Source organism: Cervus canadensis, chromosome 6 (assembly GCF_019320065.1).
Source record: "Cervus canadensis isolate Bull #8, Minnesota chromosome 6, ASM1932006v1, whole genome shotgun sequence".
Taxonomy (NCBI): Eukaryota; Metazoa; Chordata; class Mammalia; order Artiodactyla; family Cervidae; genus Cervus; species Cervus canadensis.
The window spans coordinates 5,744,476-5,768,371 of NC_057391.1; the positions used below are offsets into that span (position 1 = coordinate 5,744,476).

Consider the following 23,896-nt stretch of genomic DNA (forward strand, 5'->3'; position numbering starts at 1 on the left):
TTACAAGAACTGGCAGCTTCTAATTTCTTCCTCATTCAAGGCTCTTTCTTAGAACCTGGCTGCCATACTGTGAGAAAGCAAGTAACATACCCAATTGTAGAATATGTAAAGAACTCTTAAAACTCATTAATAAAAAGACAATGCAATTTTAAAATGGGTAAACTTTTAAAATAATTAAATACATAAAATGAGCAAACCTTTGAATAGATATGTCACCAAAGAAGATCAAGGAAAAGCCAATAGGCACATGAAGATAGGCTCAACATCGTCAGTTATTAGCAAATTAAAACTGCAATGAGATAACATGTCACCCCTGCTAAAATGTAAAGTGGTTATAATAAAAATAAGACAGGTCATCACTAGTGTTGGTGAAATTATGAAGTGGAACCTTTGAACCTACTACCTTGATGGTTTGTTGTATGCATGTAAGGAAAATGTGATGGTGATTGCAGCCATGAAATTAAAAGATGCTTACTCCTTGGAAGGAAAGTTATGACCAACCTAGACAGCATATTTAAAAAGCAGAGACATTACTTTGCCAACAAAGGTCCGTCTAGTCAAGGCTATGGTTTTTCCAGTGGTCATGTATGGATGTGAGAGCTGGACTGTGAAGAAAGCTGAGTGCTGAAAAATTGATGCTTTTGAACTGTGGTGTTGGAGAAGAATCTTGAGAGTCCCTTGGACTGCAAGGGGATCCAGCCAGTCCATCCTAAAGGAGATCATCCCTGGGTATTCACTGGAAGGACTGATGTTGAAGTTGAAACTCCAATACTTTGGCCACCTCATGCGAAGAGTTGACTCATTGGAAAAGACCCTGATTCTGGGAGGGATAGGGGGCAGGAGGAGAAGGGGACGACAGAGGATGAGATGGCTGGATGGCATCACCGACTCGATGGACATGGGTTTGGGTGGACTCCAGGAGTTGGTGATGGACAGGGAGGCCTGGCGTGCTGCGATTCATGGGGTCGCAAAGAGTGAGACATGACTGAGTGACTGAACTGAACTGAACTGAGGGGAAATGTGTGCCTCAAAGGCAAACAATAGCACGTCCTTCCATGGTCCAGATGCTAATTCTATGGAAACTATTTTACAGTGCTGTGTTCCTCATAGGTAACAGAAATGCAGATTGGTGTTGTAGGCATGCAAGTGTCTACAGGCAGGCAAATTCTATCCTGTCCAGCAGATATTCGAATGAATTCCCTCCCCCACTGAGGAAGAAGTTCATCTGCCTCCAGTTGCACATTCATCCCCATATTCCAGTTATTTAAGTGTTCTTCTTTGACTTTTCCTTTGAACCAGTTTTAACATCTGTCTGATCCCTCTAGTTCTGAGTAAAATGCAATCTTCAACATGCTCATTTTATTTCTGAATGAGAATCACGATTTTATCTTTTGGGGTAAGTTATCTTTAACATATTGTTTTTAATAGATTTTAGTTTTTGAGAGGAGTTTTAGGTTCACAGTAAAACTGAGCAGAAGGTACAGAAAGTTCTCATACATTCACCCAGGTCTCCCCCACCTGCAGCCTCCTCCACTATCAAGCCTCAGAGTGACACCTTTGTTACAATCAATGAACCCACACTGACACACCGTTATCTTCCAAAGTCTATATAACACATGGTCTGTAACTATCAGTAAGTTTTTGGTCACCTTCATGAAGTCTAAAGATAACCTAAAGATAACCAGCCTACTTGGATAGATCCCCTTGAAGGAGCAAAGTCAACTTTCCCTTTCATAATTTTGCCTTAACACAATTTATTTCTGCTTCAGTGTGCTGTGTGTGCATGTGTGCATGCTCAGTTGCTCAGTCATGTCCGACTCTGTGACCCCCTGGACTGTAGCCTGCCAGGCTCCTCTGTCCATGGGATTTTCCCAAGCAAGAATACTCGAGTGGGTTGCCATTTCCTTCTTCAGGAGATCTTCCTGACCCAGAGATGGAACTCTCATCTCTTTAGTCTCCTGCACTGGAGGCAAATTCTTTACCATGGAGCCATGGGGGAAGCCCCTGTAATAGGAGAGTGTTGGCTTAAAAAAAAAAAAAGCACAATTTAAAAGTTGGGAGTTGGTCTTCCCTGGTGACTCACTGGAAAGGATCTGCCTGCCAACACAGGAGACACAGGTTTGATCCCTGATCCAGGAAGATCCCACACACCATGGAGCAACTAAGCCCATGCTTCACAACTACTGCGCCTATACTCTAGGGCCTGGGACTGCAACTGTTGAGTCCATGTGCTACAGCTGCTAATGACTTTGCACTCTAGAGCCCATGCTCCACAAGGAGAGAAGCCACTGCAATGAGAAGCCCGCCCACTGCAGCTAAACAGTAGTCCCCGCTTGTTACAACTAAAGAAAAGCCCATGAAACAACGAATACCAAGCACGGCCAAAAATAAATTAAAAAGTAAATAAATACAAAAATTGTTTTAAGTTGAGTTATGTTTTCTTCAGTGGAAAAACTGAGGATTTCAGCCCAGGACACAGCATCTCAGGCAACTCTGAGAAACTGCTCCAAAGAGGCAAAATGGGGAGCCAGGAAATATATAGGAATTTTTGCAACAAAGACCAGGTAGTTGGAACATAAAAAGATTGTTGATAATTAAAGAAAACCAGATATCCCAAGTTAAGGAATTTAGCACTTTTCTGCGTATTGGAAGATGTAAGAGTCTGGCTGCTCAGCTATCTGGGGCCAGTATTCTGTGTTTTCTCGTCTTGAATCTTCTTAGGGTACACCATCGGGATGGCTGCAGTGTCTGATGATCTGATGGCAGGCATCCTGCCTCCATCCTGAGTTCCCTCAGGGCTCACTGTTGTGGCAGCTGTAACGTGATGGCTGAATGGCTGCAACATCCTTTGTTTACTAATCTTGTTATCCAGTCCAAGCTCATTCTGCTGACTGCACAATAGGCCAATAAATCCAGGAGATGAGTTGTTGAGGCAAGGAGTACAACTTTATTCGAGAAGTCAGCTGACTTAGAAGATAGCTGACTAATGTCTCAAAACAACTATTTTGTCAGGGATTGGATGCCAAGTTATTTTATGGATCACAGATGGAGGGAGGTGAGGAAACACAGTAAAAAGATTGTTTAATTCTTGCAAATATCTTCTAGATGGCAAACCTCAGGTGGGGGGATATGTTAATTTCTTCCTGCACCTTATAGGTGGACAGGGTTTATGAACGAAGGTACTTTAACAGTCAAAAAGTGGGGGGCAGGGTTCCCTGAAGTAGGCCATTGTTGCTATTCAATCAGGAAGTCTTGTCCAACTCTTTGTGACCCCATGGACTGCAACACTCCAGGCTTCCCTTTCCTTCACTATCTCCCGTAGTTTGCTCAAACTCATGTCCATTGACTCAGTGATGCTATCCAACCATCTCATTCTCTGCCACCCTCTTCTCCTTTTGCCTTCAATCTTTCCCAGCATCAGGATCTTTTCCAGTGAATTGGTTCTTCACATCAGGTGGCCAAAGTGTTGAAGTTTCAGCTTCAGCATCAGTTCTTCCAATGAATATTCAGGGTTGCTTTCCTTTAGGACTGACTGGATTGCTGTCCAAGGGACTCTCAAGAATCTTTTCTGGCACCACAGTTCAAAACATCAATTTTTCAGCACTCAGCCTTCTTTATGGTCCAGCTCTCACATCCATACATACATGACTACTGGAAAAACCATAGCTTTCACTATATGGACCTTTATCAGCAAAGTGATGTCTCAGCTTTTTCATAGGCTGTCTATGTTTATCATAGCTTTCCTTTCAAGGAGCAAGCATCTTTTAATTTCATGACTGTAGTCACTGTCTGCAGTGATGTTGGAGCCCAAGGAAATAAAATCTGTCACTGCTTCCACTTTTTCCTCTTCTATTTGCCATGAAGTGATGGGACTGGATGCCATGATCTTAGTTTTTTGAAGACTGAGTTTTAAGCCAGCTTTTTCACTCTTGTCTTTAACCCTCATCAGGAGACAGGCCAGTGTATATGCTTATAATAAGAAAAATGGCAAAACAAGGGTTAAAGTGAGAGGAACAAATTCAGCATGGAGTCAAAATTAACCCTTTCAGGTTACAATATGACAGCGATATTTTTATAAAACCAGGGGAGAATGTACTTCTTCCAGATCTCTTTAGCATGCTTGCACATATCCCCGTGCTTTATTTCATAAAAGAATTAAACTGAATTAAGCCAAATTGAATTTTGTAATTCACCTAGTTGCTTGTGTCAGAAGCCTATTATTTATTCTAAAATTACCTCTTTCCTTCATTTTGTTATTATTTTTTAGTATTCAACAAATAGCTGTCAAATGCCCACTCTGGGCAGGCACACTACTAGACCCTGGGGAGACAGTGAGGAGCACACAAATGTGTGGATTTGTAACAGCATCATAGATTCCCGGGTGTGCAAGAGTGGGTGGAACAGTGGGGTCTGCAGGAGAGAGAGGGAAGATGCCATGAGAGAGAGAGGTGGGGACCAAATCTGAGGGCCTTGTGTGCTAAGCCAGGAGTTGGAATTTTATCTTGAAAGCCATGGATTACCGCTGAAGTATTTTAAGCAAGAAAGTGATGCAATCTGATTTGAAAATGATACGTTTAGCAGTCACTGGGAGAAGGCTATGGCCAAAGGCACAGGATTAGCAACGTTGAAACCAGCTAATCATCTGTGGCAAATGCTATCCGTGACCTTGTCTTTGTCCGTTTTTATCCATTCCTTATTTTTAAAATTTACTTATTTTTGGTTGCACCAGGTCTTCATTGCTGTACATGGGCTTTCTCTAGTCACGGTGAACAGGGCCTACTTTTAGGCTGCAGTGTGTGGGTTTCTCATTGTGGCGGCTTCTCTTGTGCAGAGCGTGGGCTCTAGGCTCACGGCTCAGTGTATGGGCTCAGTTGCTCTGCAACATGTGGAATCTTCCCAGACCAGGGATCAAACCCCTGTGCCCTACATTGTCAGGCGGGTTCTTATCCATTGTACCACCAGGGGAGTAGGAATAGTGCTAAGTAGCTATGATTTCTATCTTCCCTTGAAACTGTTGTGACGACAGTTCTGGCAGAAGTAGAATTGTGCTGGGAATTCCTGGAGCTGTTTTCCTTTCCTGATAAGATGCTGCTCTCCCTTCTCACCACTTCTCTACCTGCAGTGCGGTTAGGGGGCTCTTGGTCAGTCCTTGCTAACTTCCTTGGGCTGTTGCACCAGCTCCACACTGTTCATTTCAGTTTGGTTAAGACTCTATGTTGGGTTTCTTTTACATGAAGCCAAACACAATCCTTATATGATTGTTACTATAGCAATTCAGGTAATGATGTAAGGAGAGCCTCATCACCACTCTGAACTAAGGCAGGGAAATGAAACTAGAGGTGACAGGATTAACTTAGAAGCTATTAAAGGAAGCAGGATCAATAGGATTTGTGATTAATTGGATGTGGCCTATTGGGAATTATCATCAGAGAGGTGACTTTTCTTCTGAGTTCCAGGACTATGTATCCCATGGTCCTCCTACTGATTTTTTTCCTACCTGGTATCTTTTTTTCTTCCAGTAATTTCTCTTCCCCAATTTAGAACTTTTATGTGTCTTTGTTCAGAGGCATTTGTGTAGTAGACCAAAAAGAGATGTTGCATAAGACAGTCCCCTCTCCTGGCTTTCATTTTGAAAAATCTAGTTTCATTTGGGGTTACACTGGTCACTTTCCAGGGTAAGGAGACTGACCACTCATGGCCTTTCATGCAAGGAACCAAACCCAGTGAGAGGAGATGGAGAGATTTTCTGAAACTAAAACAGGGCGTGTGGGGCTGTGGTCTCCTCAGATGTTCCCTGCTTTGGGGAAAGGTCCCATTTAGCAGTGCAAGCCACCAGCCTATGACTCACCCTCCATTAGAACCTCTCCTGTATTGCCTCTCATATTTAGCCCATCACCTAGACCTTTCTATTTGACCAAAATATCTCTTGCATCTCTTCATTTCTTTCCAATGTCATTGTCAGAATCCTACAACATTATTTCAACCCTGGCTGCTGCAAAATCCAATGTGTCATATGAACATACTCCATAAAATGATCTTTTAAAATTTGGAATATTTTAGGAAGGATATAGATATTGCAATGGCTTCCCTTTGCCCTTTAAACGAAAAAATATGTCCTCCAAAGACTGGCCTCTGTCTAGATCACCAGCCTCATCTCTCTGCTGTCACTCACTGCCCAAACTCCTGCCATGGTGACCTTGAAGGAACTAGAAAGTTCTTTTTTCCCTCAAAGACTTTATCCTAGCCTTTTTATCTCCTCAGTCAGGTCTGCTTAACTGCCAAACCCACCTGCAAACACACACATGTGCACATACACACATACACACACCCTAGCTAACTTATTTTCAACTTCAGATTTCAGCCGAAGTGTTATTTCTTCAGAGAAGCCTTACCTGATCCCACCACACTACCCAGCTAAATCAGGGGCCCTGATTCTAAGGCATGAGTTTCTTTCATAGCACATTTTATGTATATACTTGTGTGATTATCTATGTGTCAGAAGTTCCATGGAGAAGGGACCCTACTCATCACTGTCTCTCCAGGGTCTGATAGTGTGCCTGCCCAGAGTAGATGTTTGACAGCTATTTGTTTAGTACAAAAATAAAAAGAGGAAAAGGAGAAATAAGAGAAGAAACAAGAAAGAAAAGAAGAAATGAAAGAAGAAAAAAGGAGTCTAGAATGAATATCAGGCTTCTGGCAAAAGCTCCTAGGTGGATTGTGAAATTCATTTCAGCTCAATTCCATTTAATTATTTCACGAAGTAAAGCACAAAGATATGTATGTGCATATGTGACAAAGCGATCTGGAAGAGGTACGTTCTCCTCTGCCGCTCTGAGGATTCCCACAGGCCTCTCTGGGGATGAGATTTGCCATCTTAGCATAGCATGTTTTTTAATTAACTAATAAGGTTTTTTTGCCATCTTGATAAAATCTCAAGATAACCTGTTGAGGGGTCATGCTACCCAAAGACAGTCTAGATAGGTGCCCCGGCTGAACACATGCAACCTGCCCTTTCAGAGGTCTGCCTTAACACACAGTTCTTCTGTCCAGGTGGTCTCCATGTTTTAATAGCCTTGCCTGGATTGCTTTTTCCTTTCCTTTGAACGCACTCTTGATTTTATTCAGACTTCAGTGGGTTGTGTAATTTCATCCCAGAAGTCTTTCTGGGTCTCTTTTTCTCTTTTTCTAGAGTTCCTCGAGTTTACTATCTCTTTCTTAGATGGCACTTCTCACCCTTTCTTCTAGTCACTGGCTTACTGGGTCGTGAGTGCCTCGAGGGTAGAGAGACTGTGTTTCACTCGTTTCTCTGTTCTCAGCTCTATGTGTCAGCAGTCAGCGTGTTCTGAAGGAGTGAATCCAGCCCATTTGCAATCGTTGCTCCTCTGTAGCCTAGATGAATGTAGAGAGCTGTCCATGTCTTATATATTTAATAACCTCCTTTCCTCGAGGAGAGGCCAGAAAATGAGACCTGATGCTTCAGCGGGGATCTCTGGAACAGGTAAGAGCTTCAAACTTCCTTTCCCAGAGAGTGTTTTCCAACCCAAGAGGGAAAGAAAACTTTCTCAAATCTCTCTTCCTTTCCTTACCTCATTTATCCAGGCTTGGTGGGAATTCCAAAAGCTAATAATGTAAAGAAAGCACAAAGAGACAGAAACAGAGTTTGCACCATGAACTCCTACATTAGTGAGAAGTGGGCAAGCATTGTGCCTCCTTCATTTGTAGAGGCTTCACAGCCTGTTACAGGCTGCGTGTTTGGCTTTCCTCTCCCCAGTTTTTCAGTTGAGACCCTCACCCCCAGCATGACTGTATTTGGATGGAGTGAGGAAGTAACTAAGGTTAAATGAAGTCATAAGTGTGGGCCCTGATCAAATAGAATTAGTGTCCTCACAAGAAGGGACACCAGAGAGCTCCCTCCTCACCCCCGACTTGGGCAGAGGAAAGGCCATGTGAGGACTCAGCAAGAGGGGAGACCCTTGCAAGCCAGGAAGAGGCTTCTCCCAGATACCCACTGACGGGACTTGCCACCTCCAGAACGGAAGGGAAATAAATTCCTGTTGCTTAAACCACCCAGTCTATGATGCTCTGTCATGGCAGCCCAAGCAGACTAAGACACAGCCCTTGGAATATGCTTTCTCCATAGTGAGTAGTCAGTAAGTATTTGTCCAATGTGCACATGTATAATGATATGTCTATAAAGGAGTTTACAAATAGCTGTGAAGACTGTGGCTATGGGTGATTTTCATTTTTGTTCCTTACATGAGTATAATTTGAATTCTTTTGGGGGTAGGTATATTACACTCTAAAGTTTTTAAAAAGCAATTCAGACGTCAGAGCTAGATGGTTTGAAATGCAGAACAGACCAGGACATAATCGTGGGTCCTGGAGACAATGCTCTGGGCCTTGGAGCAGCAGATACTTCCTGTGTGGGCTGCACACAACGTCTCCTATCAGGGCAAAGGCACCTGTGGGGATGAACTTCCTGAGAGTCTGCTCCGAGGTGCTAGCTAGATGGCACCGATGTGAGCTCTGCAAGAGCGGGGTCAGTGTCTGGCTCTGCTCATCATTATATTCCCAGCACATAGGATAGTGGCACATCGTAGTGAATCTTCATTTGCTGAGTTTTAAAAAAGGCCCATCATTCTCTTGGTTAAATATGAAAAGAGGAATAAATATTTACGGGACAATCAAATGAATGATGCAAAGTCCTCTCAGGCTTAAAATGATTATATTTCTTTTGAAATTTGAGAGTGACTATATCTAACAAGAAGAGTCAAGTTATAAGAGATCTTCATAAACGAAGGAGGGAGGGAGGTGGAGTGTAGAGTCCAGTGTAGCTTTCTAAATGATGGAGCTCCTGCCCCTTGTCCTCTTCAGTAGTTTTTGTCACTGTTAGAAGGGCTGTTCTTATGAGGCCAGGACAGTTGTTTGGAGGTTCTAAGACGGGAATGAATGAACCTGTCTACTCCTGAAGATGCTGACTTGTTGGAACTTGAGCCCAACAGACTTCAAATTTTGATATAACTTGTATGCTAGGGACCTCTTGTGGTAACTCTGTGCACTTCATCTCTCAGTACCTAGAACACACACACATGGCTTTGCAGGTGGCACTAGTGGTAAAGAACCCATCAGCCAATGCAGGAGACATAAGAGACTTGGGTTGGATCCCTGGGTCTGGAAGATCCCCTGGAGGAGGGCATGGCAACCCATTCCAGTATTTTTGCCGCGAGAATCCCATGAACAGAGGAACCTGGTGGGCTGAGGTCCATAGTGTCGCAAGGAGTTGGACACAACTGAGTGACTTAGCACACACACACTAGGAAGTGAAGTCATTACTGTTATTTGGGGAATAAGCACAAACGTTAAGTGTTAAAAATGTAGAAATACAGGTGGTCAGTAGACATCTAATGTTTTTCAATAGTTCTAATAATTAAAGAAATTTAAAGTGTGTGTACATGTAGGTATGTGTATTTAGTACCAAATTTTGAAGAAAATGTTCACTGACAGATGAATGGATAAAGAAGATGTGATACGTATGTACAATGGAATATTACTCATTCATAAAAAAGAATGAAACAATGCCATTTGCTGCAACATGAATGGACCTAGAGATTATCATACTAAGTGAAATAAGTCAGAGAAAGACAAATATCATATGATATCACTTACATGTAAAATCTAAAAAGTTATGTGTGCTGTGCTTAGTCATGTCTGACTCTTTCCAACCCCATAGACTGTAGCCCACCAAGGCTCCTCGATCCATGGGATTCTTCAGGCAAGAATACTGGAGTGGGTTGCCATTCCCTCCTCCAGGGGATCTGCCTGACCCAGGGATTGAACCAGTGTCTCCTGCATTGGCAGGCAGTTTCTTTACCCACTGAGCCACCTAGGAAGCCCCCCAAAATGATACAAATGAAGTTATTTACAAAACAGAAATAGACTCACAGACATAGAAAAAAATTTATGGTTACTTACCAAAGGAGAAAGGAGGAGGGGGAGAGATAAATTAGGAGTTTGGGATTAGCAGCTGCAAACTATTGTATATAAAATAGATAAACAGCAAGGCCCTGCTGTATAGCACAGGGAACTGTATTCAATATCTTATAGTAAACTATAATGGAGGAGAATATGAAAAAATATATATATACACATATATGTAACTGAATCACTTTGCTGTATGCCAGAAACTAACACATTATCCATTTCTTTTACTTCAATAAAAAGTTCAGTGCTGAGAGAGTAAAGCAGAATTACAACTGTAATAGCTCTGTACATATGTATCAATATCCATACACACATATGACGCAGATGAGAGACTGAGGGAGAGATATAGAGAAGTCAATACGGTGTAGAAAGATGAGAGACAGAGGAATAGACAGTCATAGAGACATATTCTTATTACAAAACCTTAAGTTTGGGCTTTAATTTTTTAAACTTATAGTGGTTATATATATATATATTGTTCTAAAACTAGTTTTTTCATTGTATGTTTTGGAGCTACTTCTATAGTATTAATAGCTCAGATTCACTTCAATGAATATAAATGTTTATTTACAGAAAAAGATACCATTTAAAACTGAAAATGTATTATATTCATTGCTCTTAGTTCAGTTTTAGATATATTCTTTTGGGGGGAAATATCTAGTTCCACCAAAGAGGATGTGAGAGGTCTGATGAAGTCACTCATTTCCTCTTTAATGAGAATCTAAGATTATATCTTAGAGAGAGCCGCGCTGCATAATAAGCAGATAAAAAACTTACAAGTAGACTGCTTCTGCACCTCTCTGCTGCGACTTGGAGCCGCCCTCAGCACCTTTTTAGGCTCCTCCGTGAATCTCAAAGGTTAGAGTAGGAAGTTATTTAATACATGAGTTCTTTAAAGCAGAAGTTCGTGTGAATCTAAAGCAGTTTGGTTGCAACTTGCAACAAAAGTTATATCACTTATGCATTTTCAGTGGAAACTAGAGGTAAGAACTCCTCTCAGAAAATTTAGGTACATTTTAAAAATTAAACACATACAGAGTCAAAAACAAACACAGAGTCAAATATTCAAGCAATATAAAAATGTCCTCCTCCCTCAGATCCCCAGTCCTCTGTCCTCTGTCTCAGGAAGGAACTGTTGGCAGTTATTGATGCATTATTCTAGAAGTATTTTATTTATATCAAAATATTGAACACTTTGATACAAATAAAGTATACAAGACATGTACCTGTCCCCCTTAACTAAAACACAAGTGGAAGGGTACTATTTATCTACATACTCTTTGGCATCACGTGATTTAAAAAAAACTAACAGTTTATCTGCTAGATGTTTTATATGTGTGCGTGTGTGTGTGTGTGTGTGTGTGTGTGTGTGTGTTAAAAGGCATAATGGGACTTCAATAGGATTTTATTTGTCTTTTTCCATTTTAAAAATGTATCTATTTTTGGCTGCGCTGGGTCTTCATTGCTACCTGCGGGCTTTCTCTAGTCCTGGGTGCAGGCTTTTCCGCGCTGCTGTCTCCTGCGGCGCACAGGCTCTAGGGCACGTGGACTTCAGCAGTTGTGGTTTGCAGGCTCTAGAACAGCGTGGATTATCTTCCCAGGGACTGAACCATGTCCCCTCTGCATTGGCAGTGGGATTCTTAACCACTGGACCACCAGGGAAGGAACTTCAGTAGAATTTTAAAAGTTAACTGGGGAAATTTTACATTTCTGGCAATATAATATATATCCTGAAAAACACTTCTGCTATAGAATATCTATGAATGCTAAATAAAATGGAATATATATATATATATTTAATGCATTGGCTTAGCAGGTAAAAAGTGAGGGAAATGAAGCAAGCATAGGATTCAGATAGATGAGTGAGTTCTGAAGTTTCCTGACCAGAAACTGAACTACCACCCGCCCAGCAGTGGATGCTCAGAATCCTAACTCCTGGATCACCAGTGAAGTCCGTTGTCCTGTTTAGCTATGAAAACTATGTGCATAAATTACCCGAATGAAGTCACCACTCTATTCACTAAAGACCTAAACACTTTGTGTTTCGTGAGGAGTATTAATCTCACGTGCTAGGCTTTGCTGTGGTTCTCGCTGATGCATGCCTGTTACGAATTCTCTTCTTTTCGACTGTATTTGTTTGGTTTCGGCTGTGCTGGGTCTTCGCTGCTGCGTGGGCGTCTCTCTCGCTGAGGTGAGTGGGGATGCTCTGCTGCGGAGCGCTGGCTCTGGGCGCGCCGGCCTCAGTGGATGCAGCTCCGGGCTCTGCAGCACAGGCTCAATAGCTGCGGGGCGCAGGCTCAGCTGCTCCCCAGCATGTGGGGTCCTCCCAGATCGGGTCAAACCCACGGCTCCTGCGCCGGCAGGCAATTCTGTACCACTCAGCCACCGGGGAGTGCTGTGCTACCTATTCCCGATGTTTATTCTTGATATTAAAAGTCCTTACGGGCTGGGAGGGGTTGAGTGAGGTAGGTGAGGGGGAGGGGAAAGTGCAAACTTCTAGTTTTAAAGTCCGTGAGTCACCAGGAGGAAATGCATAGCACAGCGAACAACAATACTGTAATAACTCTGCATAGCGACAGATGGTAACTGTGCTCACTGTGGAGATCATTCTGTTATATATAGATTATCCTGAGTCACTGTGTCGTGCACCCGGAACTAACATAGTGTCGCAGGTCAATTGTACTTCAATTTTAAAAATAGAGAAAAGAAAAAACATGCAGTCACAGTATTCTAATAGGTTCTGTAGTGAACAATATTTACATTGTTATAATGATGCAAACATATACTGACATGACTATAAGTATGATAAAATTTGGGGAAAGGATGAGGAAAGAGAGGTACAGGTATTAAATCTTCATCTATTGCAACAATATTAATTTAGAAATTGCTTTTTTCTTTTCTTCTCATTATGTCTATATGAGATGATGTTAAGTAAACCTAGGGTGGTAATCCTTTCACAGTATATGTAAATCAAACCATTATGCTGTTTGTCTTAACATTATACAGTGAGGTATGTCAATTATTTCTCAATAAACCTGGGGAAAAACAAAGTACTTTTTTCCTGATATAAAAATAAAAGTACTTATAAAGTAAAAGTTTCTGTTATCCTAGTGCTTTTAAAAAGTTTGATTGTTTGGAAAAAAACAAAATAAGTTCGACTGTTTGGAGGCCAGTATTACCTTAGAGGGAAGTTTTTCTTTCCTCTCTTAATAAGAATATGTAAATCCATTGCACCAACCTGCAACTTCACTTTGTCTAGTCTTCACGTTACTCTCAGAAGTCAGAGACATTTGTGACTTTGAGAGGTTTACGTGGTACTGCATGGTCTCAAAAGCAAGCTTTTCTTAAAAAAGTAATTCTTCACTATATCTTAATAGAAACAGGAAAAACAGCAGTGGGCTTTTAATGAAACTCTTTGAAACTCAGATTGTTCAATGAAATGTAAGCATTTTCAAGAGTTCAAATATTTTCCTAGACTTTCCCAGGGCTATTACTAGAGCTGAGTTTTTTTCAAAAGGGTAAATACAGCCCCTAAAAAAGAGGGGTAGAATGGTTATGGTTAAGGAGGGGGAGGTGGGGGGGGATACCTAAAGAGTTAGGTGTTGGCTAGAATTGGGTCATAAATAACATGGGCGGTCAAAGTGGAATAAGACAACTCTTACGACATCTGTTTTGGGACCAAAAATATTTAAAAAAAAAAAAAAACTTTGCTTTTCAGTTGTATGACATAAGGAAATCAACCTAAAACAATAAAATTATGCTACACATTTTCAAAATTCTCTTTTGGTAGCCAAAAAAAAAAAAAAACTCACAGAGGGGTTGCAGCTAGTCTAACAAATGGGTGATCTATTTTCATTATACAAGTGATACCTTGTTTGGCAGAAACATAAATAGTAGGTAAACCAGAGGATTAGTAGCAAAAATAACTTTGGAGAATTCCCTCAGTCGTGTCCGACTCATTGCGACCCCATGAACTGTGCTACCAGGCTTCCTCTGTCATGGAAATTTTCCAGCAAGAGTACTGGGGTGGGTTGCCATTTCTTCTCCAGGGCGATTTCCCACCCAGGGTTGAACCCGGGTTCTCCCGCACTGACAGAGCAGATGTCCTTACCACTGAGCCACCAGGGAAGCCCTTGGAGATGATACATATGGATTATTATAAAAAATCCTACAAGAAGTCTTTACCTATTGATACAATGAAGGTACTTGTTAAGAAAGACAAAGATGTTTCAACACACATACACAAGGATGTCCAACTTACACCTTTCAGTTTTTTCACAGATGACCCAAAAGGCAGGCCTTCAGCAAAAGAAAAGTTTATTTTGACTGAATGTCACATAGAAAGTGACTATAATAACAGAAGGTTTAAAAATCTAAGCAGCATGACGTGTTGGCACCTAGAGGGCTAGGATGGTGTGGGAGGTGGAGGGAATGGGTATACCTGTGGCTGATTCATGTTGATGTTGCAGAAACCACACAATTGTTGTAAACAACTTCCTCCAATGTAAAATAAGATAAATTAAAAAGAAACATGTGGGCCCGAAATAAATACGGTCTAGCCATAAAGAAACAATATGTGTGTGTGTGTGTGTGTGTGATAGTTGCTCAGTCATGTCCAACTCTTTGTGGCCCCATGGACTGTAGCCCACCATGCTCCTCTGCCCATGGATTTCTCTAGCCGAGAATACTGGAGCAGGTTGCCATTTCTTGCCCCGAGGGATCTTCCCAACCCAGGGATGGAACCGGAGTCTCCTGCATTGGTAGACGTGTTCCTTACCCGCCTGGGAAGTCCTTATTCTGGTAAGGTATGGGGCGTCCCAAGTGGTGCTAGCGGTAAAGAACTTGCCTGCCAATGTAGGAGATGTAAGAAATGCGGGTTCCATCCCTGGGTCGAGAAGATCCCCTGGAAAAGGGAGTGGCTACCCACTCCGGGATTCTTGCCTGGAGAATTCTATGGACAGAGGAGCCTCGTGGGCTACAGTCCACGGGGTCGAAAAGAGTGGGACAGGACTGAAGCGACTTAGCAGGCACGGAGGCAATGGCAACCCACTCCAGTACTCTTGCCTGGAAAATCCCATGGACGGAGGAGCCTGGTAGGCTGCAGTCCATGGAGTTGTGAAGAGTCAGACACGACTGAGCAACTTCCCTTTCACTTTTCACTTTCATGCATTGGAGAAGGAAATGGCAGCCCACTCCAGTGTTCTTGCCTGGAGAATCCCAGGGAAGTTGCAGCCTGTTGAGCTGCCGTCTATGGGGTTGCACAGAGTCGGACACGACTGAAGCGACTTAGCAGCAGCAGGCAATGGTCCAAGATATAGCATGCAATTTTATTTTCCACCTCTAGATGGTGCAAGTGAAAAGTAATTTCTCTTTTTTCAAGATTTAGGTTTACTTTTGCTGCATAATCATAGAAAAGGCATTTCTGACATTTTTTGGTTTTCTTAGTCTGTTTCATATATATATACTCTTTTTTCATATTATTTTCATTATGGTTTATTACAGGATATTGAATAGAATTCCCTGTGCTATAAATAAGACCTTGCTGTTTATCTGCTTAGTTTTTCTTAACACACTTACCTATAATCTACAGAGATCAGTATTGAGAAGGAAACGGCAACCCACTCCAGTACTCTTGCCTGGAGAATCCCATGGACAAAGGAGCCTGGTAGGCTACAGTCCCTGGGGTCGCAAAGAGTCGGACACAACTGAGCGACTAACACAACACACAGAGGTCAGTAAATATGGAAAATAATTTTTACTAAATGTTCTTAACAGCCATATCCTATAAGATTCAATTGAGTTAAATTTTTAAAGCAAAACAGTTATATGGTCTAACCTATATTCCAGGAAAGAAATTTTTCTTGCTTAATTTGACATTAAAATTTAGTAGGATCCTCTTAAACCATAATCCAACATAACAGATTCAGATCTGCTACTGATCAAAATATGATGACAGTTGGCAAGCTTCTTCTGTAAAGGGCCAGAGAGTAAATATCTGAGACTCCATTTGCAGCACAAAGCAGCACTGACAAGATGCGAACAAGTGTGTGTGGCGGTGTTCCTATAAAGCCTTGTTTATAGAAAGGAGATAGGCTGGATTCCTCTGGGCTGTAATTTGCTAATTCCTATTATTTACGGTAAAAGGCTGATTTCATATAAGTCACTATCATTTTAAGACTCCCCACAGACCTGGATGCCTGAGTCTGTTACAGGTTACAGCCTTCTTGAGCTTTGGCCATGATATGAAAAACAGTTGAGTTCACATAAAAATCCAGATTTCCATCTCCTCTTAGAAAGAGAAGTGAGGACCTAGAAACCCCGAGCCCAGGTGATGAGCTGGGGTTGAACCTCCTGTCCCCTCCGTGGACGGATCAGGTGCTCTCCAGCTGCTGCCTGCTCCCACGGGCTGGCGCGTTCATTCACCTTCCATGATGCTGGGCATGGGGACCGAGACCTCCTAGAACTGGACAGTCTCCATCAGTTCTGTCCCCTAACGCTCTTCCCTATGCCCGTCTGCTGACTACCCATTTATCTCCTATTCTGGTCTACATTTTTCTATATTTCAACTCTCATCATTTTCATTTAAACACCTAATCCTAATAACATGATAGCAATGAGAGATTATTTATGACAATTTTGCTGCAAATATGAAAACAAGCGTTATTAGTTAAGAAATCTTCATTTTGATTAACTCTCTTCATATACATCATAAGAATGAAATAGTATTACTGTCTCAGATATAAATCAGGAAACATTCCAATTTTTTAAATCTTTATTTAAAAATGATCATTTTTTAACTTAAAAAGTAATATTTTTATAGTAGTCTCCATTTTTTCCCAAAAAGCTTTTATATACATTAATTAACTTTAATATCCATGGAATTGGAATTAAATAAGTCTGAATAATTTATTGAATTACTCAGATTGTATCATTATCCCATTCATAAATTTTGCTTTGTATTAATCAAGACATGTCTGAATCAATGTTGAGAAATGACTTCCAGATGAATGCCCTCATGAAAAAGACACTTAGCCCTGCAATGTGTGGACTTCTCACATTTTTACATTATTTACTCCTGTATTTTCCTCTTTCTCTTTTTCCCTCTTTCAACATTGAGGAGAAAATGCCAATCTTTTCCTTTCTTCATAGCATTTTCCTAAGTTTATGTTTAGGTTTAAGTTTCCTATGTGCTTGACATCATTAGTTCTTCCTTCTCCTTTCAAAATGAGATGCATGCAGTTTAAAAAAATCTTTTGGTTTTTTAAAGCCCTTTGGTTTTGAGGTAGGTGGATTATTCCTGAGTCTTCATTAGATGCAGCTGTCTTGTCTGGGTCAACATCAGTTGGCTTGTCAATGGTTCATCTCTGGAGTTCTGTGCTGTTCACTTCAGCTCTTGGGAAAAGTGGGTTAACTTTATTATATTTTAAATCTCAGTTTGAATAGGTAAGACATGCACATGAAATCAAAACATATATAAGGGTGTGCATACCTTGAGGAGCCTTGTTCCTTGCCTGTCCTGTCCACACAGTTCCCCCAGGTAACCACTTTTATTAGTCACCTTTGCTTCTTGGATGACCTTTCAATATTTATTTATGTGAACATATACATATTCTTATTATTCCTCTTTCTTGAATAAAAACTAACACAGTATATCCTGGAGATCTTATCAACCTTATCACAGAGCTGTTTCTATTTTACAGAGATTTTACACTGTCCAACTTTTATTTTCCATTCTCAACGCTTGTTTTTTACTCTTTACTTCATTTTTATTATGTATTTGGTTGTGCTGCATGGCTTGCGGGACCTTAGCTATCGCTCCGGGGCCTCAGCAGTGAAAGGGGTTCTAACCATTGGACGCCAGGAAATGCCCTCGGTGCCTGCCTTTCTAATTAGCATGCCCATTTCTTTAGAAGGCCGAAAGTTTTACACAGAGGAAATGATAAAATGCCTTGAGTCACAGATTTAATTGATGCCCTCAGAACCATTTCTCAGTTTAGACATGATCCAATTAAACCTGGGGTGGCAGAGGATGAGATGGTTGCATGGCATCACTGACTCAATGGACATGAATTTGAGCAAGCTCTGGGAGATGGTGACGGACAGGGAAGCCTGGTGTGTTACAGTCCACCAGGTCGCAGAGTCGGACATGACTGAGGGACTGAACAGCTGAACTTCGCTTTCCTGTTCTAAAGTTGTTAGGTTGCCTGATATGATTTTGCATCTTGGTTTTTGATGTTAAATGTATTGGGGTATTTGCACATTGCTGGGGATTCTGGAGGGGCAATGTTTTAATTCCAGAGAGTGGCTCTCTTTTGAATGACTTGTAGGAACTGCAGCAGATTCGAGGAATAAATCATTTTGGAAAGGGGGTCGTTCAAAAGCAGTCGAGACTTCTCTGGTTCCAAGTTATGAAAGCCCAGTTTGAACGTGCATGGTACAAGAAGAAATATTTTGGCTTGTAGATGTAAACTGGAGGCCTGGGGAAAACGAGCTTCAAGGACCAGAGCCTGGAATGCAGCTGGAACTCCCTCTAATATCTCATCCCCGCCTCCATCACTGATAAACCTCATTCTGTCACGTCAGCTTCTTCCATGTGACTGAAACCTAGCTGCCTGCAGCTCCCAGACTCTCATCTCTCATCTCTGACCCTAGACAAGGTATGCCTTACTTGTCTCAGTGCAAGTTCACAAAGATCTGAGGGAATGACTAGCCTTGACTCAGATCTTATATGCTAGCCTGGACCAATTACCCAGTGGCAGAAGGCAGGGTGCCTTGGTTGTGATGGCAGTTTGCAGCAGATGCTCTCAGTGCACATAAGCTTGCCCTGGAGACTCACTGGAGGATGGTTACTGAACTACCTACAGTTCCTCCCACCTCTCTGGTTCCCACCTCCTCCCTCTCTCTGGTTCAGGTGTGTGCTCAGCCTGCAAGTGCAGCAGACCACGGGTGCAGAGAGTGACTGTCCACAGAGCCTCCTTAGACAAACGAACGTTGGCCTTGGGAGTCCAAGTCCAGCACCTCACCTCTTAGTGAGACAGTTCTGAAGTCGGCTTTACCGTTCCTCGGTCCCAGTGGGACTGAGCCCCGTATTCCCACAGAGGTAACCCGTTTGACAATGTACTCTTTCTTTTTTTCCTTTGTCCGCACTGCACAGCATGCAGAACTTCTCTGCAGGGATCAAACCCTTGCCCCCTGCAGTGGAAGCATGCAGTCTTAACCCTGGACCCAGGAAGTCCTTGACAACGCACTCTTTTTTATTTATGTAGGGATATATTTTACTTTGGGCTGTACTGTGTCTCTGTTGCTTTGGGCTTTTCTCTCACTGAGGCAAGTGGAGGCTGCTCTCTAATCACAGTGCCCGGGCTTCTCTTTGGTGACCTCTTGTTGCAGAGCAGAGGCTCTAGGGCTCACAGGCTGCAGAGGCTGTGACACATGGGCTCAGTTGTTGTAGCTCCAGGGCTCTTCGGCACAGGCGAAATCGTTGTGACTCACAGGCTTAGTTGCTCCACAGCATAGTCAAAGATTCCTGCCCTTGCAGAATTTAGAATTTTCTACTTATCGATGTAATGTATGGTTTGGGGAAGAGAAGTAAAGAGAGGTTGTTTTGCTTTTGACTGTCGTAACCTGAGACACAGTCTTAAGTTGGTATTTAATATATGAACGTGAGTTTCAAGTGAAGAAATAATCAAAAAAGGAACACTAAGTAATTCAGGGAAAAGAAAATGCTAAAGAATCCAACTATGTAAATATGTAAATATTACTACTCTATGAAATGCGGGATATCTGAATGCTTGGAGAATATTCCTTCCTACCCACCAGATCCACTGTTTCTTTTTTTCCCTTTAGTTTTATTGAGATATAATAGATACACATCATTGTATAAGTTTAAGGAATACAATATCATGATTGGACCTAAATACATGAGGAAATGATTACCACAAGTTTAGTGAACATCGATCATCTAATATAAAAACAAAATTAGAGAAATAGAAAAAAGCTTTTTTTCCTTGTGATGAGAACTCAGGGTTTACTCTTAACAGCTTTTGTATATAACATACAACAGTGTTAATTGTCCTTATTATGTTGTACCTTATATCCCAATTCTTATAGGAAGTTTGTACCCTTTGACTGCTTTCATTCAATCGTACCTCACCCCATCTCTACCTCTGGTAACCACAGTTTGTTTGTTTGGTTTTGAAGTGTAACTTGACACTATGTTAGCTCTTTTACACAACACAGTGATTCAGTACACAAACAAAAGATGTTGCCTTCCATTCCAGTTCTGCAAGGATCAAGTCTTTACCTGTTGCCATCCCAGAACTGCAAGACATCCTGGATGGAATTCGGCGCTGTGGATATCCAGTCCCCTAGACGGTAAAGATGCATAGCTAAGGAAGAATTTCCGTGATTCCAGATTGTTGCATCTTTCCATCCAGAGATAAGCACTAAAATTATTAACTTATGTTATCTGTTTTTTGTGATTAGCTGTAATTTTTTTTTCCCCTTGAGGTTTGCAGGATCTTAGTTCCTGACCAGAGATCAAAAACCTGCATCCCTGCAGTGAGAACTCAGAGTTTAACCACTGGGCCGCCAGAGAATTCCCACCAGCTGTTATCTTTTAGCAAGACATGTGCTTGGCTATATGTGTTTCTGAACCAAAAAAATTCATCTGTACACTGGCTCCTCCCCTATCACTTTGGAGCAGTTCTTCAGAGCTATCTGAGAGGCTATCTCCTAGCCTGCAGTGAAGATATTCAGGGAATATAACTGAACTCAAAGCCCTCACATTGTGCATTTTTTCCAATCAACAAATACTTCTACACATTTCAAAACGAACCCCACAGGTCTAGTTACCATCCACCAGATGTTCTCTGAATCCAGTCATTCAGGGTTTTTGTGGGTTCTGCTGGTTAAATCCCCAGTCGTGGGTGGTTAGCTGGACCCGCAGCCTCTCCCCTCTCTCTGGTTGGGGAGCAGGGCTGAAGTCCAGCCCTTTACTGTGCTTGCTTCCTCTGGCAACCAGCCCGCATCCTCCCAGTCACCTCATGGGCACAAGCTCAGGTGCGCTTATTACGAATAAAGAAAGATGCATCTCTCAGACCTGCGCTCAGGGATTTATAAGGGTTTTAGAAGCTTTGTGTGAGGAACTGGTGTGAACACCAAATACATATTTCTTATGATATCACGTCATCACAGGATGTGTCTGTGTGTGTGTGTGTGTGTGTGTGTGCGTGCACATGCATATGTGGCAAGGAGGACATAAGGAGGAGAAAAAGAAAGAGGCAGCAATAGAGAAAGGGGGAAAAGGGAGAAAACTGTTCCCTTTCTCTTACTCCAAGTGAGTAGGTGGCATGGGGCCGGGGGAAAAGCAGGGTCTCCGCTGACCAGAGCCTGCGCTACTGAGGGCACTGGCCGAGGGGGTCAGGGGGGCCTGAGTCAGCTGTCCTGGAGGCGGTGCACGGACACCACCCAGGCGGGCTAGGGGGAAGAAGATTCATGTCCTCGAAGGCAGCCCTCGCCCTCCAACGTCCTTCCTTCCTCTCGTAACAAAGGACCCACCCAGTGCTCACAATTAACAGAGGGGCTCTGGAAGCCTGCTGGGCTCAGAGAGAGCTGTGAGTGGTGCATCTTGTTTTCATGAAGCCTCACCTGTGAACAGAGCTGCCCTGGACAGCCCCAAACTAGGAAAAGCAGCAGGAGCTCTGTTTTTCTCTTTTTTGAAGGGAGGAAACCATCAAGTCACTTATTAATGTGGGCACCAGTTCCGATCTGATGCAGAGGAGCCCGGGGAAATCCCCCAGTGTACATTAACACAAGCGGTATGACGATGGCAGTCACGGCATTCCCGCGTGCTCACACACGCCTGCACGTGGGAAACTCCTGACCCTTGGAAATGAGCATCCTGCCTGCAGTGCCTGACTGTGAGGCCTGGAGTCTTCATAGTCAGAACATGACAGCATCTCTCTGGGCCATAATAACTGCCTTACTTTGTGTACAGATTCGTGAGGAATTAGGTGAAACAGCATATAGGTACTGCTAGAGCATGCTTCTATTTAAGGAAAGAAAAAACTTCTCTGGGTTTCAAATAAGTAGACTAACAACATCCAAGGTAGATTGTTACCATTGGTTCTATAGCAATTGTCTTTTTTTCTTGGAATGAAAGTGTGGAAGATGGGAATGCACCTTTCAAGCCAATGGTTAAATGGTGGATGTTTTCTAGTCAAATAACACTTTTCCTTTTCTGACTTGATAGCATTGTTGGTGATGTATGAACTTCATCTGTAGTTATCAAAGATTTAGGACACCCTCCTCCCTCCAATCTTAAGGGAGATCAACCCTGAATATTCACTGGAAGGACTGATGCTAAAGCTGAAGCTCCAGTATTTTGGTCATCTGATGCCAACAGATGACTCATTGGAAAAGTCCCTGATGCTGGGAAAAATTGAGGACAGAAGGAGAAGAGGGCATCAGAGGATGAGATGGCTGGACAGCATCACCGATGCAATGAACATGAACTTGAGCAAACTCCAGGAGATGGTGAGGGACAGGGAGGCCTGGCGTGCTGCAGTCCATGGGGTCGTAAAGAGCCGGACACGACTGGGTGACTGAGCAATAACAATAACCTCCCACCCAAGTTCGTGGATCACGTTCCTGTGGGACAACAATGATGGCTGGTTCTCAGGATCAGGCGGTTTTCCAAAAGTGAGGCCAGGAACATTTGTCTGGCATGTGGCTTAGAGTCAAGCAGGAAATATTTCCTCACCCTTTTCTATGGTTGTTAGTTGTCTTTCTTTGCTATACATCGTTTTTCCCTTTGACCATTTCTCTGTTTTACACGGCATCACAGCATCTCTTCAGTTATGCTGTTAGGAGACCTCTAGAGTTGTAATGTCTTTTTGATGTTGAGTTTGTTGTTGTTTGCTTCTTTTTTATTTGTTTCCAGGTCTAGATGAGGAAGGAGACAGACGGGCCCCTGGGCTGGACAACTGGTGTTTGTCAAATGGAGTAAAACTGAAGTTTTCTTCTCACCCAGATACTCCAAGGATAAAGCTAGAGGCAGAAGCTGGACTCTGCTAAAGTAAAGAGATAAAAATGACCACTCCTGAGACCAAGGAAAACTTCCCTGTTTGCACATGCAGAGGAAGGCTCCTTGGGGGTCAAAAAGGGAGGGGTCACTACCGCTCCCCCATAACAAGTGTGGACATGCACCCACAGGCCTCTGAGGTGGGATCCATCTTAGCAAAAAGATGTGTACATGTACTGGGGGAGTGTCCCAGGGCTGGTCAGGTGTGAAAAAATACATAATTGTTCAAAGGCAAGGACCCAGAAGGACTGTCCTATTGAAATGATTTAAATCACCTCTTTATTACGCTCCTCCTCATCAGAGAGGACGCCACACCCTTTCTTTCCAGACCTATATTTCTGCTTTGCCTCTCACTTAAATAAACTGCTTCACTGTGTGCCCTCCCATACGCTGTGCTGTGTCTCTAATAATAAAACTTTGTACCTGTTTTCACCATTTTTTCTCCTTGAAACATTCTTGCTTTCTAACGGGGGACAGAGCCAAGGCCACTTTGCTTCTAGCCTCTAGCCGATGGTGGACTAATAGCCAGGATTCCTGATTTTCACCCAGGCTACTCAGGTTCAATTCTTGGTCAGGGAATTAAGTCTCTCTTCAGAACCGCTCACTGCTGTCTCACTGAGATCACATTCAATGTTATGTGACCCTTTTGTCTGTTTTGGTTGAGGATATTGAGTTCATTGCCCAAGAAACTGACATGCATAAACTTAAATCACAAGAAGCCCGTACAATTTATTCTTGTTTCTACTCTTCGAGTTTTCATTCTTGGGATTTAAGGCAGTGTGGTCCTACAGGAGTCAGACCTTATCTTAAATCCCTCAGTTTCTTTGTTAA

At 42.4% G+C, this 23,896-nt stretch overlaps 1 long non-coding RNA gene across 1 annotated transcript in view; it reads left to right on the forward strand.

Moving 5' to 3' along the window:
- LOC122442977 overlaps positions 1 to 23,492 on the forward strand; it is a 64,267-nt gene extending 40,775 nt beyond the window's left edge. The window contains exons 4-5 of the long non-coding RNA XR_006269861.1: positions 20,262 to 20,355; positions 22,925 to 23,492. This is a non-coding gene — a long non-coding RNA (uncharacterized LOC122442977). The remainder of the gene's footprint in view (positions 1 to 20,261; positions 20,356 to 22,924) is intronic.
- The last annotated feature ends 404 nt before the right edge of the window (positions 23,493 to 23,896 follow it).